This window comes from Artibeus jamaicensis, unplaced genomic scaffold (assembly GCF_021234435.1).
Source record: "Artibeus jamaicensis isolate MK-2021 breed Jamaican fruit bat unplaced genomic scaffold, CSHL_Jam_final contig_410, whole genome shotgun sequence".
NCBI lineage: Eukaryota > Metazoa > Chordata > Mammalia > Chiroptera > Phyllostomidae > Artibeus > Artibeus jamaicensis.
The window spans coordinates 475,432-501,179 of NW_026521820.1; the positions used below are offsets into that span (position 1 = coordinate 475,432).

Consider the following 25,748-nt stretch of genomic DNA (forward strand, 5'->3'; position numbering starts at 1 on the left):
ATGCTGACAGCATTGATGACCTTGAAAGATCAATAATGAAATGCAGTTTTATGTGTTAGAAATCATTACCCGGCCCTATAGTGTGTGTCATGCCATCAAACATTTATCTGTTACATCAGTTAAAGTAGCCTTTAACTGGCCCCCTTGAATCAGATCTCTTTTTCTTTTTTTCTTTTTTTATTTATCCCTCAGACAGTTCCTTCTGGAACAAACTTTCTTCTTCTCCCCCAGCCAGCCCCAGTAGGTTAACCTTTACAGATTCTGGGACTAGAACAGTAGGTAAGACATGTGAATGTTTCATCATTGGGAAGAGATCTCTCTTTTTCTAGTATGTCCTTACTCCATGGTTACAGCAAGCTTCTGGAGCTCTGAGTTGGTCAAGCCACCCTGCTCTGACATGAAGCCTTTAACATCACTTGTTACCTTCCCTTAGCCAGATATGCTGAGGTCGGAAGGTGATGAGGCAGGTATGGTGTGTGAATTTGGAGATATTGTAAACATGTTCATATGAACTCAGTGTTACTGTTCATGAAGTTTTGCTTTACACTTTGGGTTCACCTGTAAAATTCTTAAGTACTAAGTGAATTGAATAAGAATAACCATTGGTTACATTGCCATTTGAAACCAGGGAGCAGTGTTTTACTGAAGTTCATATAATGCCAAAACAGTAACTATTCCGTTTCATACCATTCTGAGCCACATAATTTATCAGCTGATATCTGTAGCAAACTAAATTCTAGTGATTCCAGATTTCATTTTTTAGTACTGATATCTTTAAAAAGTGGGCGATTATCAGAAACTGTCAGTGATGGATTAGTATAATAAAGTATATTACATAAAGTTACACAGGTGACTGAAGAGACCTAAAACTAGTGACATTGTGAGAGGATAGGAGTGTTGTTTGTGTGTTCTCCTTGTTTCTCATATTAGACAGTTGATTGGAAATGGTTAGAAAAGGTAAATTTAGAAAACCTATATGTTAGAGATATGGAGGGAACTATCAGAGAAACACCAAAATCATTGAAAGAATTTGCCTCTGAGGAGCAAGGCAGGAAGTGGAGTAGAGCAAGCCAGACTACACTTGCTTTTCATTATAAGTGCTTTGTTTATATTTATATTTTTAGATATGTACATATGTTACTTTGATAAATACAAAATACTCAATATTAAAAATTCTTCTTCTTCTAGAGTAGGTACCAGATAGTAGCAGAGTGGTGAACTTTTAAGCAGTGGCAGCGAGAACTGAATTAGGGGAAGCCTAGAGTCCTGGTCACTACCCATAGGCTGTCTTCAGGTTTGCTTTTCTCTAAACCCAGTTTGCTGAAAATCTTGCCAGAGCTTTGAAACAAAACAAACAAACACAGAAACAAAACAATAAGCCAAGAAATGGCACAATGGTGAATCATTTTTAATCCTGTGTGAACATCTTCTAGAACCTTGGAGCACAATGGAATGTATTACCAGTGGGCACAGACATTGAACACCAGTGTGGGATTGAGGCTTTTCTTCCATTGTGATTCCTGGTGCTCCCACTGAATAGGACTTTGCTAGGCTGATATTTGTATCAGAGCCAATTATTTGACTAGTACTAGCTCTGCTATTGAGTTAGTAACATTACAGGGAAAGCAAGACATGAGCTCAAAATTGGCAAGGCAAAGGGGATGGGACAGCAAAATGCTGAATTTGTGTCCAGGGACACTTCAGGAAAGGCTGTTGCTTAAGGTTGGTGCTTCTTAAGGGATGAGAAGTTTGCCTGTGGATCATGTTTAATTTTCTGTTTATTTGTAAACACCCCAGGAGTGAAAGATAATGCAAAAAGAAGACATTCTTATGCCAAATAAGTTTAAAAACTGAAAAAAGAGCCCCTAATTCTTATCTAATTTTAGGGCCTTGACAGTGATGGAAATACTTATTGGGAACCTCAGTGTTTGCATGGCCGGGCCAGTGTGCAGCCTGCACTCCTCAGTGCGGCAGCTCTCTGCCCTGCCTAGGGAGATCTGGGATCTGTGGTCCCACTGGGGAGACTTTTCTGAGGAAGTCAAAAATATATAATTTTTTGTGTGTGTAAATAGGCCATACTTTACTTTCAGGGTCAACTGGAATATATTTTATTATAACTTATTTATTATCTTGTGAAATTTTAGCATTGAGAAAAGTTAAGCGATAAGCTTGGTTCATGTGAGTCCAAAAATTGCACAGATTTCAGTGGCTCTTTGGCATTATTTTAAATAAATATTTCACCTATTAATTATTAGGGACACAAGAGTAAAATTTTATTCATCCAACATTTGCTCTTGCTTCATATTCAGCCTATTGGAGAGAAGATTTCGGATGGATTTTCACTTGAGGTGAAACCTAAATAGAAGGCTTTAAGAAGCATTCGGAGCTACATTTTGTAGTACAACACAGGTGTGAAGCTAAGTGTGATATATTTCTGGGCATATCTTTAGGAGAGCGGGAGGTCAGTTGGATATAAGAATAAAAATGAAGTAAATGATGGATTTAGACAGAGACAGATACTGGTATCCAAGTTTATACTCTAAATAAAACTTTTTGAGGGTGTTTATGAAATACAATCAATGTATTTATTTTTAAGATACAACACTTATTTATTTATTTTTATTATTGTTCAAGTATAGTTGTCTGCATTTCCTCCCCACCATTCCTCCCCTACCCCAGCCATCATCACTTCCCTCTCCTGGTCCCAGCCCCCCCTTGGTTTTGTCCATGTGTCCTTTATAGTTGTTTCTGAAAACGCTTCCCCCCATTATCCCCTCCCACCTTCCCTCTGGTTACTGTCAGATTGTCCTTGATTTTAATATCTCTGGTTATATTTTGCTGGCTTGTTTTGTTGTTAGGTTTCACTTAAAGGTGAGATCATATGGTATTTGTTTTTTATTGACTGGCTTATTTCACTTAGCATAATGCTCTCCATTTTTATCGATGCTGTTGCAAAGCGTAGAGCTCCTTTCTTTCTGTTGTATAGTATTCCATCATGTAACCATACCTTCATTTCTTGATCCATTCATTTACTGGTGGACATTTAGGTTGCTTCCAGCAATTGGCTATTGTAAATTGTGCTTCTGTGAATATTGGGATGCATAGATTCTAATGGATTGGTGTTTCAGGTTTCTTAGGGTGTAATCCCAGCAGTAAAATAGCCAGGTCAAAAGGCAGTTCCATTTTTAGTTTTTTGAGGAAATTCCAAACTATTTTCCACAGTGGCTGCATCAGTTTGCATTCCCACCAATAGTGCAGTAGGGTTCCCTTTTCTCCACATCCTCTCCAACACTTGTTTGTTGCTTTGTTTCTGATGGCCATTCTCACAGGTGTGAAGTGGTATCTCATTGCAGTTTTAATTTGCATCTTTCTGATGGTTAGTGATGCTGAGCATCCTTTCATATGTCTCTGGGCCATCTCTGTGTCCTCCTTGGAGACTTGTCTATTCAGGTCTTTTGCCCACTTTTTAATTGAGTTGTTTGTCTTCCTGGAGTGGACTCGTATGAGTTCTTTATGTGTTTTGGAGATCAAACTCTTGTCCAAGGTATATCATTGGCAAATATGTTTTCCCATATAGTTGGGTTCTCTTTTCATTTTAATGCTATTTTCTTTAGCTGTGCAGAAGCTTTTTTATTTTGATAAGATCCCATTTGTTTATTCTTTCCTTTATGTCCTTTGCTTTAGGGGATATATTGGTGGAAATATTGCTGTGTGGAATATCTGAGGCTTTATTTAATTTTAGAGACAGGGTGGGGGAGAGAGAGAGAGAAACGTCAGTGTGTGGTTGCCTCTTGTGTGCCCACCTCTCTTGTGTCCCTAGCTGGGAACCTGGCCTGCAACGCAGGCATGTGCCCTGACTAGGAATCCAACCCAAGACCCTTTAGTTCTCAGGCTGGCACTAAATCCACTGAACCACACCAGCCAGGGCCTACACTCAATGTATTTAACACAATAGTGATTCACAGTGATTTTTTAGGACCACCCCCCTCTTGGGCTTTTGACTTTCCTATTAGGTATGTGTCTCTCAATAACTGGGCAAGTTCTTTAGGGTGTTTGCTGCTAAGACAGGTCCTGAAAGTTGAACAAACCTTTAATTGCTGTTTTCCAGAATAGAACTAAGGGAGTTAGCACTTTGAGTGTAAAATCCTCCCTCCTTTTGAAATCCTCCCTCCTTTTGAGAACCTCAAAACCTACAAACTACTTCCTTTCTTAATCTCCATTGTGGAGCCCTTAGTTATGTAATGTATGTGGCCCCAAGGTCAGAATCCTCCTATTCAGATCCATTGGGCCTCATTCCAGCAAAACCTGTTGGTGAGTATTCTACCTCCCATCTGCCATAGAGAAACACAAGGTGGGAGCAGTCATTCAGCTTAGTTCTGCTGAGTCTGGGGTAGGATCTTTTCTGTTTTTGCTTTAGATATTTCCTGATTGTCTTGTTAGTGACAGACACTTAAAAAATGCTGATTAGTAAAGTAAGACATCTCTTGCAGAAGGTCTATCCGCCTGGGTGCTGCCAAGTGGTTGGTTGGTGGGTATTTTTTGCAGGAGTGGTGGTGCTGGAATTAGGGTGGAAGTTTACCCCTCTTGATTCTCAGTATGATAAAAATCCCATCTTGTCCCTGAAAAACATATAGAGAAATGAAACAACACATACCTGTGTGATGCAAGTAGCTGCATGTATAATCAGGTGATAGTTCTGTTATTTACTTATACTCTGTGGTTTTAAAAACTGTATCGTAGTGGGGAAAATGATTACTCTTGTCTTCAGCCAGTATGGAAATGATTACTAAGGGAGTCAAAATATGTGCCTTTTAAGATAACTCCATTGTTTCTTGTTCTAAGCTTTTGGATTCCAAATTCTGTTTTTTTGCTTTTTGTGGCAAAACTTGCACTTTTATAAAGCATCAGTGAGTAATTATTCTGTATTACTTTAAAATAAAGAAGTAGGAATCAGTTCTGGTTTTCAGAAATAATGATCTATCATTTCTTTGCAGTTGCCACCACATTGCCACACTGCCATCCTGAGTGCTGTGGGTTTGGCTGGGGCCCTCAGCCAGGTGAGGGGACACTTGTTGTCTCCAGAGGTTGAAACACCTCAGCTATAGGAAGCATCTGCTGCTGCAGAAAACCTCAGGATAAGCATTTATTGATGCCCTACTGTATACTAGGCATCCTGCATACTGCTAAGGAAACAAACATAAGTACTATCCACTGCCTGTGGCTGAGTCATCTGCAGGGTTCTTGTTTGTTGAGTTAGTGTTTCCAGCAGAAATAATTGTAAGAGGGGTGGCCTGTTGTTTTTCTTACTGTCTGTGTTTAAGATCAACTTGATCGCTAAAACTCAGGACAGTGAACAGTCAGGAGTTGGCCCTGATTTTCCACTTGTGAATGAATGTTCAGCAATGTTGCTGGAGCAGTTGAACATGCTTTATGACCAACAAACCATGACTGAGCCTCCCTGAGCTATTATTAGCAGATAACTTCATAGCAAAGTTAATCATATAAATAAGAATTACATTTGGGTTGTACAGTAATTACATGTAAATTGTAAGGGCTCACGTTCATTCAGCAAACATTTATTAGAGGCCTCTGGTGCCAGGTAGTGTGGAGGGGTAGTCACACCAGTGTTGTCCCAACTATAATAGCCAGATACACAGAGGCTGGTGGGGGACAGGAAGTGAGCAAACACTGGAGTTTGCTGTGTGTGTGACCTTGGAGGGCTTAAGAGAAGAGCTGAGCTGAGTGTGGGGCTGTGGACAAGGTGCTTCTTGTAAAAAAGTCAGTTCTCTATTGTTACTATTGCCTACTTGAAGCCCCCAGTTCCCTCTACCCCAGAGGGACACCCTGTCCTCAGCTTCCCTTCCTAACCCTATAACACCTTATCTTATTAATGTAAGGTGAGGATCATGGGGTATGAAGAGCAGGCTTAATGGCTAAAAATCTGCTTGCTTGTGCTATTTTTAAAATAATTGGATGTGTAAAAATGTGTGTTTGGTGCTGGTGAACTTTTGAGCTAACCAGACTCAGCCTGCAGTGAAGAGATAAACTATCTAGGGGCCAGTGCACAGAGGCCATCTTTATATAACAATGACAAATCTTTTAATTCCACAGGAAAGGAAATGTCTAACAATGTAAACACTTGGGGAGTAATAAGTCATTGGTGTTAACATATTTCAATCCAAATTTAAACATATTTCCAGGTTGCTTTCTCGTTTGACAGGGAATTTAGAAGTCTGGCAAGCATCACTCTGCCTAGTAGGACAGGGCTGGGTGGGGAAGAGAGGTGGCTATTGGACAGAAGGAAGAGGCTGCACAGCCCAGTAAACTTAAACACATTTTTGGATGGAAGGCATGGAGGACTAGGAAAAAGACCTCATTTAGTGGACCCAGGGGTGTGACATGCTGCTCTACCATATCTTGCTTCATGATCTCGAGCAAGTTAACTTTTGGTGCATCAGGGCCTGTTTGTAGAACAGAGCTAATACCTACCTTGTAGTTTGTTAGGATTATTGATTACGACTGAAATAAATGTGCCCGACTGTAGGCTGCCAATAAAAGGCCACCAGAAAAATCATATAAACTCTCTTGGCTTAATAATATTGTTCTCTGTATGTTTCCTAGGGCCGCCATAACAAATTATTGCAAACTTAGTGGCTTAAAACACCTTGTTCTTTTACAGTTATGGAAGTCAGAGTCTGAAATGTAGTACTACTTCTGGAGGCACCTCCAACTTCTAGTGGCTCTAGGTGTCCTTGGGACCCTCCAGTCTCTGCCTCTGTCTTCACATGATTTTCTCCTCTCGGTCTGTGCCACCTCTTCTTCTGTTTCTTCTAAGATCACTTGTCACTGGACTTAGGATCCACCTCCGTAATCCAGGATGATTTGATTGCAAGATACTCATTACATATTTCAGAGACCCTTTTTCACAGGTTTTGGAGGTTGGGACATGAACATACTCAGTATCATTTGAGGGGATACCATTCAACTCACTATATTCCCTCTGTATCCTGATGACAAGAAAGTATAGCAGAGTTACCCCATGGTGTGCATTAGGTGTCCAACTCAAATGATGCTTTTAATTGTACAGCATTTAAAATGTTGAGAAGTGTATCAAGAAACAAGGAAAAAAATGTATCTGCCTACCTGTACATATCTCTGTAGCAGAGTAAGAGAGAGTAGTTTATTTTCTCCTTCTATCCTGCTTAAACATCTTCATTCCTCCTTGTATTCCTTTCAAAGATGGTCTAGTCAGGGGTGTCCAACCTTTTGGCATCTCTGGCCCACACTGGGAGAAGAGTTGTCCTGGGCCAAACATTAAATACATTGCAACACGTAATCACACACACAAAAATCACATAATGTTTTACGTAAATTTACGATTTTGTATTGGTCTTCAGGTTGGACACCTGCTAGCCATAGATGCTCACTTGTTCCTGTTATAGGCTGAGCTGTGTCCCCTCCATTCACATTTTGAAGCCTTAACCAGTACCTCAGGTTGTGATGGTAGTTGGAGACTGGGTCTTAAAAAAAGTAACTAAGTTAAAATGAGATCATTGGAGTGGCCCTAATCTAATATGACTGATATCTTTATAAGAAGAGATCAGATCACAGACATACACAGAGGAAAGACCGTGGGGAAATACAAGGAGAAGATGGCCATCTGTATACTGAGGAGAGAGGCCTCAGAAGAAACCAACCCTGCCAACACCTTGATCTCTAGAATTGTGAGACGATACATTTCTGCCACGTAAGCCAGTCAGTCTGTGGTACTTTGTTATGGCAGCCTGCACAGACTAATGTATGCCCCACACCCAGTAACCCCAGAGTTACTTGATAGCTCTTAGATGCCTTGGGACAAAGGGTTCTGCGGGGCCCACCTTGGTTGTGAGTAGCATGCCTAGGAACAGGAAAAGCAACTTTTCAGACTTTTGTGTGGGCTGCCAAATGAGATTTTTAATTGTCATTAAGTACAGTTGTCTCCATTTTCATCCCACAACACGCCCCCACCCCACCGATCCCTGTCTCCCACCCTTGAGCCCATCCCCTTTGGCTTTGTCCATGTGTCCTTCATACATGTTACTTGATGGCCTCCCCATTACCCACTATTATCTCTCTTCACCCCTCCTCTGTGGTTACTGTCAGATTGTTCTTTATTTGTCTCTGGTTGTATTTTGTTTGCTTGTTTTCATTCTAGTTTGCTTTAAAGTAATAAAACCATCTTTTATTACATCACTGACTTAGGGAAGATCATCTCATGCAGGGATGATTTGGAGTAGCGAGGCAAGAAAGGGTTGGTCAGTACATTCTAAATATTACAAGTTGTGTCCTTCCTCCTTCCCTCCCTACCCCTAATCTCCTCACCTCCTGTTTTCATGGGCTTCTTTAACAGTGATGCAGATCTTCTCCCTGTGTCTCCAGTCTGAACAGAATAAGAACTATCCATAAATATTTGGTGAATGGGTACTTGAATTCTGGGGATACATGAATGATTTATGCTGCCACCAACTCTCTGGTCCAATATTTAGATTGAATTTTGAAACAGAATGCTCTGTTTACACAGTCACTGTACATATTTGTCTTAAATGTATATATTTCTTTTTTTAATATATTTTATTGATTATGCCATTACAGTTGTCGTATTTCCCCCCCTTGATTCCCCTCCACCCTGCACACCCCTCCCCCACCATTCCCCCCCCCTATAGTTTATGTCCACGTGTCTCAAGTTCTTTAGATTCTATATTTCTCATACTATTCTTGCCCTCCCCCCTATTTTCTACCTACCGTCCGTGCTACTTATTCTTTGTACCTTCTCCTCCTCCCACTCCCCTGTTGGTAACTCTACATGTGATCTCCATTTCTATGGTTCTGCTTCTGATCTAGCTGTCCTCTTAGTTTGCTTTTGTTTTAGGTGTGGTTGTTAATAACTGTGAGTTTGCTGTCCTTTCACTGTTCATATTTTTTATCTTTTTCTTGATAAGTCCCTTTATGTATGTATTTCTTTTTTTTTAAATTTTATTTATTTATCTTTAGAGGGGAAGGGAAGGAGAGGGAGAGAAATATCAATGTATGGTTGCTTCTCGTGCATCCCCTGCTGGGAACTGGCCTGCAACCTAGGCATGTACCCTGACTGGGAACTGAACTGCGATCTTTTGGTTCACAGGCCCATGCTCAATCCACTGAGCTACACCAGCCAGGGCCTATGTATGTATTTCTGATGATGATATCTTTGTCTTCTCAGAGAGTTGGAGTCAGTTTTTTTCTATTTCCACTCAGGTCTCAGCAATACTTGTAGATGTCCATCCTGTGAAGTGTGATAAAAAGAACGGCGTAGTGATAGTTGGCATTTAGGGGTGGGTACTATTACTGTCCCCCTTTAACAGATGGGAAAACTGAGCCTTATAGAGGTTAAGTAACTTTTTCAGTAAGCAGTGGAGCTAGAATTCCTCAAACCAGGACTGCCTGACTCCAGGTCCCCTTTGGATTTTGAGCACCCGCTCAATATTATTCTTCCTCAAAAATAAAACTCCCATAAGGCAGTCCATACAGATATGTATAATTAAAGTAATAGAATGGTACTTGGTCTCCTTGATGGTGTTGCTGTACTGATAACTGAGCAAATATGGAAAAGGAGCAAGAGTCTGTTACCAAGAATGGGCTGGTCTTACCCTCTTGTGTAGAAAACTTCTCTGCTAGACAGAGACCTTTATGGGATTGAATTACTTTTTTGCTATATTCCTCTACCAAGTATAATGCTTGTTGAAAAAGTTGCATCATTTCGTAGACAATAGCCATTAGGCTTTATTATTAATAATATTCAATTAAAGTATTACATGTATGTCTTTCTACCAAATTTTCTTCTTTGTAACACTTTCCCACAGTTTCATTTGAGAATGGGGTTTTATTCTATTTGGTAGTTAAAAATAAAACAATTCCCCAGTGTTAAGAAATAAAAAGCATTTTTTCTTCCCATGAGTCATGGTTGACAATAATGTCATTTAAAAGTTGGATTGTAGAGCCATTTTAACACCCACAAATTATAGGGTTTATTTTGTGAGGCGGAATGTTAAGACTTTTAAGATCCTGTCTTATTTATGGGCACTTATTAACATAATTACGTGTGCAACAATATTTTTTCTGACTTCGAGAAAGAAATATTTTAGTTAGTGAATCTATTGTCCAGACAGATGTTGTTTTTTAAATAATGCATTAAAAATTAACCTATATTCCGCCAGGATGGAGGCATAGGTGGAGACGCCGTGCTTTCTCACACAACCAAGTTTAGAGACAACAAAATGTTAGCAACAGAAAACACAGCCAGAACACAGAAAATTGAACTTTTCGGAAGTCTGATAACAACGAATGCTTCAGCCGGACCAGCGTGAACAGACCAAAAGTGGCTCAAGAAGATCTCAAAGCTCCAGAGCCCATAACTCTAAGCAATGAAGAAATAGCAAAACTTTCAGATGCACAGTTCAAAACACTGGTGATCAGGATGCTCACAGAACTGGGTGATTTTAGTCACAAATTAGAGGAACATATGAAGGCTAAACTAATTGAAATGAATGGAAATGCACAGGAAACCAATAGTGATGAAAAGGAAGCTGGGACTCAAATCAAGGGAGCAGACCAGAAGGAAGAAAAAAATGACCAAACAGGAAAATATGAAGAAACAAGAATTCAAAAAAATGAGGAGAGGCTCAGGAACCTCCAGGACATCTTTAAACGCTCCAACATCCGAATTATAGGGGTACCAGAAGGGGGAAAGGAACAGCCACCAGTGGAAAACTTATTTGAACAAATAATAAAGGAGAATTTCCCCAATCTGGCAAAGAAAATAGACTTCCAGGAAATCCAGGAAGCTCAGAGAGTCCCAAAGAAGTTGGACCCAAAAAGGAACACACCAAAGCACATCATCATTACATTAGCCAAGATTAAAATGAAGGAGAGAATTCTAGAAGCAGTAAGAGATAAGGGGACTGTCACCTACAAAGGAGTTCCCATCAGACTGTCAGCAGATTTCTCAAAAGAGACCTTCCAGGCAAGAAGGGGCTGGAAAGAAGTATTCCAAGTCATGAAATCCAAAGACCTACATCCAAGATTGCTCTATCCAGCAAAGCTTTCACTTAGAATGGAAGGACAGATAAAGTGCTTCTCAGATAAGATCAAATTCAAGGAGTTCATCATCACCAAGCCCTTATTATATGAAATGTTAAAGGGACTTACCGAAGAAAAAGAAGATAAAAAAGATGAACAGTGAAAGGACAACAAACTCACAGTTATTAACAACCACACCTAAAACAAAAGCAAATTAAGAGGACAGCTAGATCAGGAGTGGAAACATAGAAATGAAGATCTCATGGAGGGTTAGCAACAGGGGAGTGGGAGGAGGTGAAGGGGGGAGAAGGTACAGAAAATAAGTAGCGTAGACGGTAGGTAGATAATAGATAGGGGGAGGGCAAGAATAGTAGGGGAAATACAGAATCTAAAGAACTTAAAGACACATGGTCATAAACTAAAGGGGGGAATGGTGGGGGAGGGGAGTGCAGGGTGGAGGGGAATGAAGGGGGGAATAGAACAACTGTAATGGCATAATCAGTAAAATAAAAATTAAAAAAAATTAACCTATAGAAGTTGTTTTCTAAAAGGTTTTGATACTTCATGCTGGGTATAGCATAGCAAATGCAATAGTACAGATTTTTATTTAGATGTTTTGTAATGAAGTAAGTAAATATAAATCAAGTAGGTTATAAAGTTAAATTGCTGTTTTTATGTTTTACAATTATTCAAAGGATGATGTGGAACAATAATTGTCAAGCACCAAATGTGTGTGTGGCTTCCAAGATATCCAACAGGTATTTTATATTTAGGATTTTGAGAAATTCTCATAGTACAGTTAGAACTTTGGTTCATCCACTAATGCTTGATAACTTCTAGGTACCACTTATTTTTTTCTTTCTTAACCCCCTTTGAAGTATACATGTGTGCACACACTGAGTGTAAATGTACTTTCCCATGGGAGAGGCCAAAAATGGCATGGGAGACAACTGAAATTTTTTTTTATTCAAAGGACAGTGTGAAATGCATGTTCTTCTTCCCTCTTTTTGAAGTCAGTTTTGTTTTGAGTTAAAAATGACACAATGTCAGTTTTTCAGCTTACTAATTAGGGTATTTTGGTAACTTTAGAATATAATCTGAATTAGATTGGTTCAAACTAAGACAGATGAATGTATTTTTGAGTCTTTGTGTGAAAGTGCTATCATAAAGACCTTTTCCTTAAATAACTTTATTGAGGATAACTGACATACATTAGAAAACATATGTGTAAAGTTAAAATATTAAAATTTTAAGTTATTTATATTACATAATGGACTACTTTATTTATTTATTTATTTTATAAGATTTTATTCATTTATCTTTAGAGAGAGGGGAAGGGAGGGAGAAAGAAAGGGAGAGAAAAACATCAATGTGTGGTAGCCTCTTGTGCACTCACAACTGAGGACCTGGCCTACAACCCAGGCATGTGCCCTAACTGGGAATCAATCTGGCATCCTTTTGGTATGCAGCCTGACACTCAGTTCACTGAGCCACATCAGCCAGAGCAAATATGGTAAGTTTTGATATCTGTAAAACCATCACCACATTCAAGATGGTAAACATACCCATCATCTCCCAAATCTCCTCATACCCTTTTGTAATCCATTCTTTTTTTTTAAAATAATTTTAAGATTTTATTTATTTATCTTTAGAGGGGAAGGGGAGGAGAGAGGGAGAGAAACATCAATGTATGGTTGCCTTTCGTGCATCCCCTGCTGGGAAGTGGCCTGCAGGGAACCGGCCTGCAACCCCGGCATGTGACCTGACTGGGAATCGAACCGCGATTGTCTGGTTCACAGGCCCGTGCTCAATCTACTGAGCTACACCAGCCAGGGCCCTGTAATCCGTTCTTTTTGTTCCTTCCTCATTCCTAGATAGTCACAGTTCTACTTTCTCTTTCTATAGATTATCATAAAACCCCCTACAGTTATATGCTTTTTTTGATGTCAGTTGCTTCATGTGGCATAATTATTTTGAGATCTATGTTGTTTCATATTTCAATATTCCTTTTTATTGATGAGTAACATTTGCTTAGAAAGATATACTATAATTTATCTGTCAGTCAGTCAGTTTACTTGGATATTTGGGTTGTTTACAGCTTTTGGTTATTATAGATAAATTTGGCATGGATATCTGTGTGTAAATTTTTGTTTGGGTACATATTTTAATTTTGGGGGGGTAAATATCTAACAGTAGAATGGTTGGGTCATATGGCTGGTGAAAGTTTTGCTTTTTAAGAAACTTTCAGATTATTTTCCAAGGTAGTTGTACCATTTTATATTTTCACCAACAGCATATCAGAGGATATTATAGTTCTTTTGCTCCACGTCCCTGTCAGCACTTTAGTAAGTATGTAGTGGTAGCTCGTTGAATTTTAAAATAAAATTTGCTGATTACTAGTGACATTGAACATATATTTTTTTAAGGTTTTATTTTTTATTCTTAGAGGGGAAGAGAGGGAGGGAGAGAGGATTAGAGAAGCACTGATATGAGAGAAACATCAATTGGTTGTCTTTTGCATACACCCTGGCCCTGACTGGGGACTGTCTGGCATGTGCCCTGACTGGGAATTGAGTTGACAGCCTGTTACTTTGAGGGACAGGGCCAGCTAACTGAGCCACACCAGTCAGGGCTGAACAGCTTTTTATGTACTACCTTCTGTGTATCTTTTTTTGTGAAGTGTGTATTTAAATTGTTTATCTATTGTTTATTGTCTTTTATTATCATTGAGTTTCAGAAGTTCTTTACTAGACACAAACCTTTATTAGGCATATGATTTAAAAACCTTAAATCACTCAGTTAAAATGTTTTTTTCTGAATTTTTCCTTTTGCATTTTTTATTTTTATAAACTATACACAACATAAAGTTAACTTTTTAAACACTGTTTCAGTGTGTAGTTCGGTGGCATCGGGTACATTCACATTATCCTCTCTTTTTAATACTGTAGTCCAGAGTTTTAAAAAGTCAATCAGAGTGTGAGCTCTTAGAGTGCAGGAACTGAATCTTATTCTCAATTGTATTTCTAGAGTTTGTACTATGCTTGGCACATAATAGGTTCCTAATAAATATTTGTTAAGTGGGCAAAATGTTTGTTTTCGGGTTTGTAGCTGTTTCATTATTAGTTAGGATTTAACTTTTACAAAGACCAAAAATCAGTGGCTTATAGAGGATGGAAGTTAAGTTCTCTCTTACATAATAATCCAAATCTATACAACCTGGGCTTAATTAATGACTCCACCATTTTGGAGCCCAGGTTCCTTCTATCTTGTTGTTCTTTCATCTTCCACAATATCTTTCTTCTTTCTAGTTTTGGGTAATTGGTACTCTAGCTTCTGCTGACTTGTCTGTATTCTGGTTAGCAGGAAGAGGAGATGATAAGAGGATGGTATTCTCTTTCTCATTAAGTGCATGACTTTAAAGTTGAACATATCACTTCTGCCTACCTCCCATTAGCCAGAACCCAGTTGTGTGGCCAAACCTTATAGTAGGAGAGGCTTTGAAACATAATCTTTGTCTGGGTAATCATAAGCTCATGAATACTTCTCTTGTATTAAAAGGGGAGGATAGATTTTGGAGGCAAAATAATTTCTGACAGTGTTCATTCATATTTTGTGTTACATTACAGTTAACAGTTTAATTGTGGTTGAGGGTGTTTACTGATAATATTAAACATGCTCATTGAAAACTGAAAAGTTTAGAGTTATGACCCAACAAATGGTTCATAATTGGTATTACTGAATTTGATCTTTTTAAAAGAAATTTATTTTATTTTATTAATTTTTTTCCTTTTTTAATTTTATTGATTATGCCATTACAGTTGTTCTATTTCCCCCCTTCATTCCCCTCCACCCTGCACACCCCTCCCCCCATTCCCCCCCTTTAGTTTATGACCAGGTGTCTCAAGTTCTTTAGATTGTATATTTTCCTTACTATTCTTACCCTCCCCCCTATCTATTTTCTTTTTTTTGAACCTTTTTTTAATTTATTTTTTTATTGATTATGCTGTTACAGTTGTTCTATTCCCCCCCTTCATTCCCCTCCACCCTACACACCCCCTCCCCCACCGTCCCCCCTTTAGTTTATGACCATGTGTCTCAAGTTCTTTAGATTCTATATTTCCCATACTATTCTTGCACCCCCATTTATTTTGTATCTACTGTCTATGCTACTTATTTTCTGTACCTTCTCCCCGCTTCTCCTCCTCCCACTCCCCTGTTGCTAACCCTCCATGAGATCTTCATTTCTATGTTTCCACTCCTGATCTAGCTGTCCTCTTAGTTTGCTTTTGTTTTAGGTGTGGTTGTTAATAACTGTGAGTTTGCTGTCCTTTCACTGTTCATGTTTTTTTTAACTTCTTTTTCTTAGATAAGTCCCTTTAACATTTCATATAATAAGGGCTTGGTGATGATGAACCCCTTGAATTTGATCTTATCTGAGAAGCACCTTATCTGTCCTTCCATTCTAAATGAAAGTTTTGCTGGATAGAGCAATCTTGGTTGTAGGTCTTCAGATTTCATGACTTGGAATACCTCTTTCCATCCCCTTCTTGCCTGGAAGGTCTCTTTTGAGAAATCTGACGGTCTGATGGGGACTCCTTTGTAGGTGACAGTCCCCTTATCTCTTGCTGCTTCTAGGATTCTCTCCTTCATTTTAATCTTGGCTAATGTAATGATGATGTGCCTTGGTGTGTTCCTTCTTGGGTCCAACTTCTTTGGGACTCTCTGAGCTTCCTGGATTTCCTGGAAGTCTATTTCCTTTGCCAGATTGGGGAAGTTCTCCTTTATTATTTGTTCAAGTAAGTTTTCCACTTGTGACTGTTCCTCTTCCCCTTCTGGTACCCCTATAATTCGGATGTTGGAGCGTTTAAAGATGTCCTGGAGGTTTCTGAGCCTCTCCTCAATTTTTTGAATTCTTGTTTCTTCATCCTTTTCTGTTTGTTCATTTTTTTCCCTTCTTCTGGTTCACTCCTTTGATCTGAGTCCCAGTTTCCTCTCCATCACTATTGGCTTCCTGTGCATTACCATTCATTTCAATTAGTTTAGCCTTCATTTGTTCCTCTAATTTGTGGTTAAAATCAACCAGTTCTGTGAGCATCCTGATCACCAATGTTTTGAACTGTGCCTCTGATAGGGTGGCAATTTCTTAATCGCTTAGATTTATTGGCTCTGGGGCTCTGAGTTCTTCTTGAGCCAGTTTTGATCTGTTCGTGCTGGTTATGTATGAGGGGAGGAGCCTTAGATGTTCACCAGGGCGGGGCTATGCAGGTCGCTGGTGTGTGACGCTGTGTGTGGGGGCAGGGGTCAGAGAGGGAGCAATGGCGGTCCCCTCTGTTCCTTCCCACTGCTGGGGCCTGCATGGTCTGTCTCACTGCTCGCTCCTTCGCTGGTTTATCTGTACAGAAATGTGTGACTGTGGTCAGCCTGCTACCTTGCGCCTTCACTGGGTTAGCCTGTCGTACCCCCACACCTGGGAGTAGCCGGTGGCTGCCTGGGTCGGGTGATCTTTTTTGCCTGACCCGCTCCACTGCCGGCTCTACCCCTCTTACTGGTCTAGCTGAGCGGTTCGTTGTTGTCGGACTCCTGTATTGTTCAATTTTCTGTGGTTTGGCTGCGTTTATTGTTGCTAAAACTTCGTGGATTTTAGATTTGGTTGTGCAAGAAGGCAAAGTGTTTCCACCTATGCCTCCATCTTGGTGGAAGTCCTCTGAATTTGATCTTTTTTTTTAGCACTTAAAATATAAGTCTTGGTGAACAGGTATGTGAAAGTTGACATACAACTTTTGAAGCTGAGGCAGAAGACAGGAACCCATTCGTTAAGAGTATTCTACCTCATTCTTTAGGAAATGGGTCGATAAAGTTTTGGAGCAGTGTGGGACAGTGACAGATTGGGGGCATGGACAGTTAATATCGGGGCTCCCCACTGATTGTTGGATGAAATCCAAACACATTAATATGGTCAACAAGGACCCACCTTCCTGTTTCATCTCAACTCAAGGCATCTACCTGTATTACCTATGTTTTGGTCACTGAGTGGGGGACAATTCCTTATTATTATGTATCTGCCTATCTTCCAGCAACTCAGCTTGCCATTTGCATTACTTTTTTAAAATAGAAATTTGAAGGTGAAGAAAAGGAGAGAAAGGGTTCATAAACTAGAGGAGTGAGCCTATTTAGGTTTCGCCATTCATTGTGTGCTCTGGTCCTCCAGAAAGCTTCTGTGGTGCTTTTCATCAGTCATCCCTCTTCATCCTCACAGAAACCTGTTGGGGTGTACCACCATCCATGTTAGACAAAGGAGGAACTGAGGCAGAAGTTAAATAAATTACTTACCAAAGGTTACTACATTAAGAAACCTGGCAAGACCAGGTATGTTGGCTGACTTCTGAGCTTCATTTTTTTCTTACCACCTGTTTTTTTTTTCTTTGAGAGCAATGTTTACTCTTGGACTTAAAACGAAGATTAGTAACTGCAGTAATATCAAAGAGCTATATAATATCTGAGCATCTGAGTTAGACCTGCTGGGTGTGTGCCACCTGAGAACTCCTTTTTTGATTACTTGTGAGGGGGGCAACTTGCTGAATCCTTGCATATGCTGGGGAAAAATGAGAACAGGGGAGAGGAAGCAAATTTAGAGTATAATTTTAATTAGTTGAGTGAATTCATCCTTGACTCTTGCAAGCTTTATAATCTCTTTATAGTGCTGCTCTTTTGGGTAGAGGTATGGTTTAATGAATGCTTTGGGATTATGTGAACTTAGCAGTATTGAAAATGTGCATTTCCCTCAGACCAAGGATCTTACTTTAACCCACTAGATGGAGCACATGCTTCGAATATATTTCATGATGAGAAGTTGGAAGAAAAGATCTGGTCTTCACATCACAGCCATTTTGCAGGTCCCCCTGAAGTTGATCAGGCATTTTGATGTATCCTCCCCCCCCAAAACATTTTTTCTTTTACTTACTATTTCTGTGTGTAAGGAATATGTGAGATTCTTTGGGAGCCTGACAGAGAAGCATCATGGTAGAAGTAGAAAGAGTTTGAATCTGCAAGTCTGGGGATGAGCAATGTAGCTGTTCTAGTTCAGATACTCAACACTCTGTTTGATCATGTCATCTTTAAACATCTTTGAGCCTCACCATCCTTACTTGGAACTAGGCAATATGTAAGATGTACCTCAGACATGTTGGGTATATTGGGCCTTCCTGACCATCCCTTCAGCTCACCCATGTAACCAAAGATGCCCTAGCTGCCTTGTTGTCTTACTGAAATTGCACTCACAGTCAGTGTCTATAGGATGGAGAACCCATCAAATTGCAGGACCTGAAATGATTTTTGAGGTAATTTAGGCATTTTTGAGGCATTCTTACTGCAATGTCACTCACCTGGAGAGCACACATGGGGGCAGCACTTTCCTTGCCTCCCAAACAGCCCATTCTATTTTAAGGCAACACTGGTGATTAGAGAATTTTTACATATTGATCTTTCTAGAATAGCCCAGATCTTGTACATCTATTCTGTCTTCCACATTCAGATTTTCTGTTTTAGAGCTCAGAGGGAGCATTTGTCTTTACCTTCTCTACTACTGGGCCTGGCTAAATGAAATGATCTCTAAGAAATAAAAAGTAGCATCAAGATCTTTCTCAGTTTTTAGTTCACACCTGATGGCTGGGAAAGGAACCATTTATATTTAAATGTGTTATCTGTGCTCAACTATGTTAAAACATCACATGTCTTAAGATTTTTAGATTTCATAGCAAGGAACTATATTTTTTAACAATTGTTGATATTCCTAAAAGGCAATGCTATCTTAGACCACTGGAATTTGCTCCTAATGTTTAGTGAAGTGAAATTAAAGCTTTCATTTTTAGGCAGCTTTGACCTTTCTATGGAAATGGGCAATTTCACCATTTATAATTTCTGTTCATAATTTTTCATTAAATAGACATCTGCTAATAAAGACTTTCACATAGGTTGACATTCTTATTGATTACCAAGTACAAAAGAATGTGATATTTGGAAGCGGATTCTTCAGAATTTCTTTAAAAATTATGCAGATTTGGTATCTTCAATGAAAAAGCAACAAAACAACAAGCCCACTTTAATTCATAGCATATAAATCAGTACATTTCTAGGACCTTCCTTTTGGTTGATGGAAAGGACCTGGCCTTAGTCTTTCCTTTCCCAAGTAGAGGGGTCTTAGGGTTTCATATATTTGAATGGACTTTGGAATCACTTTTAACATTAGTATATAACCTTTACTGAATCTTCATTGGCACTGAGGTAATACTAAATATATTAATATATAGCCATTTTCCCATGCATTGGGTGAAAAATAAAAACTGAGAAACTTTCTTGGACTGAGGCTGCTTAGTGTAAGCATGAACTTTGATCTTCCTAGTAACTTCCAGCCAGTGACTTACACTGGGGGACTCTGACACATTAAAAGAAGAAATTTTTTCTTCATAATTTTTTTCCAGAAAATATTGAGTTATCAAGATATTTCTTTGGTCACCTAATAGGTGAAATCGAGCTGTTGGTTATTATGAAATTAAGTAACATGTCTTCTTAGAGTGGCATTGATTTGTTCATTTGTGAATCTTGGAAGATTCTAATCTCTTCCTCCTATCGCAGATGTGTTGGGGTGTCCTAAGCAGGTAAGTGTGACATCAGTCCCTGAATTCCCTGTGGTTCTCATCAAGAACAGTAAAAATGGTTCCTCACTTTTTGTGGAAGTGAGGAATTTTTGTTTTAAGTAGAAATTGAGGGAGCATTCAAACAGAGACTTTACCTTGGCTTTACATGAATCAGGAGGTTTGGGATAATACTAATGACATTTGGCTACTTATTGAGGATCTTCTTTGATGCTGTTTGACTTTGGGGAGTGTACCTTCCCTTTCAGTTGATGGAAAGGACATAGCCCTTGCCTTAGGTTTCTCAAATAGAGGACCAGCTCTGTTTTAATAAACTAATGTAATCTAAATCATCATTATCATTAATGACATTTGTGACATGGTGGAAAGAGTAGGGATATAGGAGTGAGGGAGACCTGGCTCTGACTTTGGTAAGTTAGTTTATTTCTCTGAGCCTTGGTTTTATCATGTGTAATGGGATTAAGTAGGTGACCTGTGTCTCTTGGCCTAATTATTAGTTCCTGGATAACATTTCAAGAGATCGCTGTTAAATTCAGCTTGTATTTACTGTACCTTAGGCAGAATGTTACAAATTTGGGTTTTATTGCAGAAAATCATTTTATGCCATAAAAGCAACAAATATGACAAAAATTATAAAAAATTATAACAAATACCTGCTTTTTAAAGTATTAATTATGAAAAACAAGATATTTATTATAAAATCCATGTTATCAATATATTCCTTTTTGAAATATTTTACATGAATTTGGGGGGAAGTCTTAAAATATGAACATAAAGTATGAACAAAATACAAACTGTGGCCTAGAGAATAGTTCTTTTCTCTGTAGCAAGCATTGACATTTTTCATTATCCAGGAATCAACAAGTTGAGTTGAAAATCTGAGCCATTCATTTAAAAAAAAGTGCTTGCCTATCTGAATGGTTTGTTTAGTGGAGGGAATGTATCCATCTTTAGAGATCCCTTGCCTTTACATTGTAATGATATCGCAGTTCCAGTTTGTTTTCAAGGTCAAGCACAATTTCAGTGATATAGATGATATATTTAGTTGTATAGTATTTGATGCCTAGGGACAGTCAGTCTTTGCTCTTTTGCAACGAGGCATTATCAGTTTTTCTTGTCAATGTCACTGTCATTGGTAAAAGGCATTCCTATGGAGGGGGGAAAGCCTGTCTCCTTCACTCAGGCTGAGCATGTTTCTAATGCCTTACTCCAGACCTATTCCTAAGTACTTGAAAGATATTTAATATGCTAAAATTGTTTGGTTCTTAGGCATGCTGTATTTATCATATGCAATTATATGTATGTCTAGGGACAAACATTTCATTTTACTTATCAGTGCATTGTGGTTTCTTGTCATGATTTATTTTGTTTGCCTATGACATTAGATTTTCTTCAAAATGTTTTTTCTATTCTTTTTGGGGGCCTGGATTTATTTATTTATTCATTCATTCATTTATTTATTAAAATATATTTTATTGATTACGCTATTACAGTTGTTCCATATTTCCCCCCTTTATTCTCCTCTGTCCTGCACCCTCCCTCCAACCCATATCCCCCCGCCCCTTAGTTCATGTCCATAGGTCATACATATAAGTTCTTTGGCTTCTCTATTTCCTATACTATTCTTAACTTCCCCCTGTCTATGTTGTACCTACTATTTATGATTCTTATTCCCTGTACCTTTTCCCGCATTTTCCCCTTGCCGATAACCCTCCATGTGATCTCCATTTCTGTGATTCTGTTCCTGTTCTAGTTGTTTGCTTAGTTTGTTTTGTTTTTTTTTAGGTTCGGTTGTTGATAGTTGTGAGTTTGTTGTCATTTTGCTTTTTATATATTTTAGCATCTTCTTTTTCTTAGATAAGTCCCTTTAACATTTCATATAATAAGGGCTTGGTGATGATGAACTCCTTTAACTTGACCTTATCTGGGAAGCAGTTTATCTACCCTTCCATTCTAAATGATAGCTTTGCTGGATAGAGTAATCTTGGATACAGGTCCTTGCCTTTCATGACTTTGAATATTTCTTTCCAGCCCCTTCTTGCCTATAAGGTGTCTTTTGAGAAACCAGCTGGTAGTTTCATGGGAACTCCTTTGTAGGTAACTGTCTCCTTTGTCTTGCTGCTTTTAAGATTTTCTTTGTATCTTTAATCTTGGATAATGTAATTATGATGTATCTTGGTGTGTGCTTCCTTGGTGTGTCCCAATTTCTTTAGGACTGTCTGGGTTTCCTGGACTTCCTAGAAGTCTGTTTTCTTCCCCAGATTGGGGAAGTTCTCCTTCACTATGTTTTCAAATCAGTTTTCAGTTTCTTGCTCTTCCTCTTCTCCTTCTGGTGTCCCTATGATTCAGATGTTGGAACATTTAAAGTTGTGCTGGAAGTTCCTAAACCTCTCCTCATTTTTTTTTTTTCTTTGAATTTTTGTTTCTTCATTCTGTTCTGGTCGAATGCTTATTTCTTCCTTCTGCTCCAGATTGTTGATTTGATTTTAGTTTCCTTCCCTTCACTGTTGGTTCCCTATACATTTCTCTTCATTTCACTTTGTATAGCCTTTACTTTACTCCACTTTGTGACTATACTCAAGCATTTCTGTGAGCATTTTGATTACCAGTGTTTTGAACTGTGCATCTGATAGATAGGCTATCGCTTCATTGCTTAGTTCTATTTTTGGAGCTTTGAGAGCCTTGATCTGTTCTTTATTAGGGCCATATTTTTTTGTCTTGGTGTGCCTCTTATGTATTAAGGAGTGGAACCTTAGGTATTCACCAGGGCGGGGCAACCCATGTCACTGTGTGGTTGTACTTCATGTGGGGGAGGGGTTCAAAGGGGAACATTTTCCCCTGCTCAGCTCTTGGCTGCTTTCCATAATTTCCTCTGGTACCCACAAGCAAATTGGGACCTTCTGGTGCTGATTCCCAGGCGGTTTGGTTTGTGTAGATTCTACGCCCATGTGAGTCTCTCCAACAAAGTCCCCTATGAGGCCAGGAGTTTCTCTTGCCATGCACCCCCCACAGGTTTTTACAGCCAGAGGTTCTGAGGCTTTATTTTCCTGAGCTGGAACCCATGGTTGCATGGTCTGTCTTACTCCCCAGTTTTTCTTGCTGGTTATCCACGTGCAAATGTTGGACTACCCGCTCTGCCAGCCACTTTCTTGCCCTTTCCAGTCCTCCAGCTGCTGCCTTGCTGGTAATCCTCTCACCCCAGCCGCCCATCTCTGCCCCTCCTACCAGTCTGAATGAATATTTCTTTTTTAACTCCTTGGTTGTCAGATATTCATACAATTCAATTTTTTGGCAGTTCTGGTTATTTTTTTTTAATTTGTTGTTGTCTTTTTATGGTTGTGTAAGGAGGCAGAGTATCTACCTACACCTCCATCTTGGCTGGAAGTCCTATTTTTCCTATTCTTTTGTTTCACAGCTTTATTGAGGTATAATTTACAATATCATAAAATTCACTCTGAAATTTAAATGTACAATTCAGTGAGTTTACATAAATTTGCAGACTTGTGCAATCATCACTGTGATCTAATTTTAGAACATTTCAGTCATCTCCAAAATAATCATTCCTATTTGCACTTCCTCTCAGTTCCTACACATAACCACTCATTCTGTATCTATAGATTTTTTTTTTGAACATTTTGTTTAAATGGAGTAAGTCAGGTCCAATGGCCTGCCGAGCAACATGCCCAAGTTTTATTGTGACTACTGTGATACATACCTCATCCATGACTCTCCATCTGTGAGAAGGACACGCTGCAGTGGCAGGAAACACAAAGAGAATGCGAAAGACTACTATCAGAAATGGATGGAGGAGCAGACTCAGAGCCTGATCAACAAAACAACTGCAGCATTTCAGCAAGGAAAGATGCCTCCCACTCCGTTCTCTGCTCCTCCTCCTGCAGGGGTGATGATTCCTCCTCCCCCAAGTCTTCCGAGTCCTCTTTGCCCTGGGATGATGCCCGCACCCCATATGGGGGCCCTTCCATGATGCCAGTGATGGGTCCTCCTCCTCCTGGGATGATGCCAGTGGGACCTGCCCCTGGAATGAGGCCACCTGTGGGAGGGCACATGCCCATGGTGCCTGGGCCCCCAGTGATGAGACCTCCTGCCCATCCCATGATGGTGCCCACTTGGCCAGGAATGACTCGACCAGACAGATAAGGAGAGAGGGGAGCCTCTTTCTGTCACTTTTATATTACTTGTTCTACTTCACCAGGAGAGTGTGGTGCTGTGACTCTGGGTGTTTCCTAACAGCATGACAAGGAAGACTCACTCCCTCTTCCTATCAAAGAGAGAATAGTTTTGGAGCGGAGTAGTGGGACAAAAAGAAAAATTTCATTTGTGCTTTAAAATGTGAAAATAAAGTTGTAAACTCTGCTAGCAAATAAACAAACAAACAAATAAATAAATAAATGGAGTAAGTTGGTGTGTGACTTTGTGTCTTGTCTCCTTTCACTTAGTTCAATATTTTTAAGGTTCATTAATACTATAGCATGTATCAGTACTTGATCCTTTTTATTGCCAAATAATATTCCGATATTATTTGGCAATAAAAAGAGCACATTCTGTTTATCTTTTCACCAGTTGATAGACTTTTCATCTATTTTTTGGTTATAAATAATGTTGGTAAGAATATTTTTATACAAGTCTCTGTGTGAATATGTGCTTTCATTTTTCTTTTATTTCTTGTTTTTTAATCTTCTCCCAAGGACATTCTGCTCATTGCTTTTAGAGAAAGAGAAGGAGAGATAGGAAGTATTATCGATATGAGAGAGAAACATTAATTAGTTGCTTTCTTGTATGTGCCCTGACTAGGAATCGAACTCATGACCTTTTGGTCTGTACATGACATTCTAACCAACTGAGCCACACTGACCAGGGCTGTACTTTTATTTTTCTTGAGTGGGTACCAGAGAAGTGGAATTGCTAGATTATATAGTAACTTTTTGTTTAACATTTTTAGGCACTGGTAAACTGTTTACCAAAGTGGCTCTGCCAACAGTGTATAAGGGTTCCAGCTACTCCACATCCTTGCTAACATTCATAATGGCCAGTCTTAAAATTTTAGCCATCCTAATAGGTGTGGATGTCATTGTAGTTTTAATTTGCATTGCCCTATTCATGCTGAGCATCATTTTATGTGCTTATTTGCCATTCTTATTCTTTGGTGATCCTAGTCTTTTAAAATTGTTAGAACCTAGTATAGTATAGCAGTCAAGAGTCCAGCCAGGAAACAGAAATCATGCTGGTTATATTTTAACAATTAAATAAACATTATTATTAGGGGCCTGGCTAGTGTGGTTTAGTGGATTGAGTAACAGGCCTGTGAACTGAAAGGTTGCCGGTTGGATTCCCAGTCAGGGCACATGCCTGGGTTGCAGGCTGGGTCCTCAGTTAGGGGCATGCTAGAGGTAATGGATATTTCTCACACATCGATGTTTTCTCTCCTTCTCTTTTCTCCTTACCTTTCCCTGTCTAAAAATAAATAAGTAAAGTCTTAAAAAGAAAAAAAAGAATTGTTAATAGGTATGAAGTTAAGTAGGGAACTGAAAAGTTAAAAAGAGGACATTAACATGTTACAGGAGTAGTGGCTGCAGGAAGCAGCCATCAGCTCTGGGTCTGGGGGGATCGAAGGATAAGATTGTGTTATCGAATCTTAGAAGCTTAGAGGAGGGGCCCTATAGATTGGAAACCCAGACCTCTGAGGAGTGGTGCTGGGTGCCTGGGGATGGGATTTGTGAGGAGATGCAGTGGGAATGGTTCTATAAGTGCTAGAAAAGCTGCAAACCCAATTCAGCTGCTGCACAGGAAGGAACTGCTACTGGCCAGGATGAAGAAGTGTTGCTGGGTGAAGTATGGAACCAAAGCAATAGGGAAGTAGGTACCAAAGAGCGAGCTCCTTCTCCTGCCCCAGGTTTGGTCTCTCTTTGGTGCCCTTGGTGGCAAGCCTAACAGGGAACCAACTGGGTAACACAGTGTGGTTTTCAGAGTGCCAGACCTATCCAG

The 25,748-nt window shown here is 39.3% G+C and overlaps 1 protein-coding gene, 1 non-coding gene and 1 pseudogene across 7 annotated transcripts in view; 2 read left to right on the top strand and 1 right to left on the bottom strand.

Annotated features, from left to right (window-relative positions):
• Positions 1-25,748, top strand: part of DOCK9 (dedicator of cytokinesis 9) — a 377,316-nt gene that overhangs the window by 45,885 nt on the left and 305,683 nt on the right. Inside the window, exon 1 of one of the 6 annotated variants that reach the window (XM_053665380.1) lies at positions 17,280-17,460. The exons of the other annotated variants lie outside the window; for them this stretch is intronic. The gene's annotated coding sequence lies outside the window, so the exon portion shown is untranslated. Of the gene's footprint in view, positions 1-17,279; positions 17,461-25,748 lie in introns of those variants that run through there. 6 annotated transcript variants of the gene reach the window in all.
• LOC119053906 (small nucleolar RNA SNORD22) lies at positions 184-309 on the bottom strand. Its single transcript, XR_005083396.2, has one exon. It is a non-coding gene; the product is annotated as a small nucleolar RNA SNORD22 (small nucleolar RNA).
• Positions 22,277-24,118, top strand: LOC119053892 (U1 small nuclear ribonucleoprotein C-like; annotated as a pseudogene).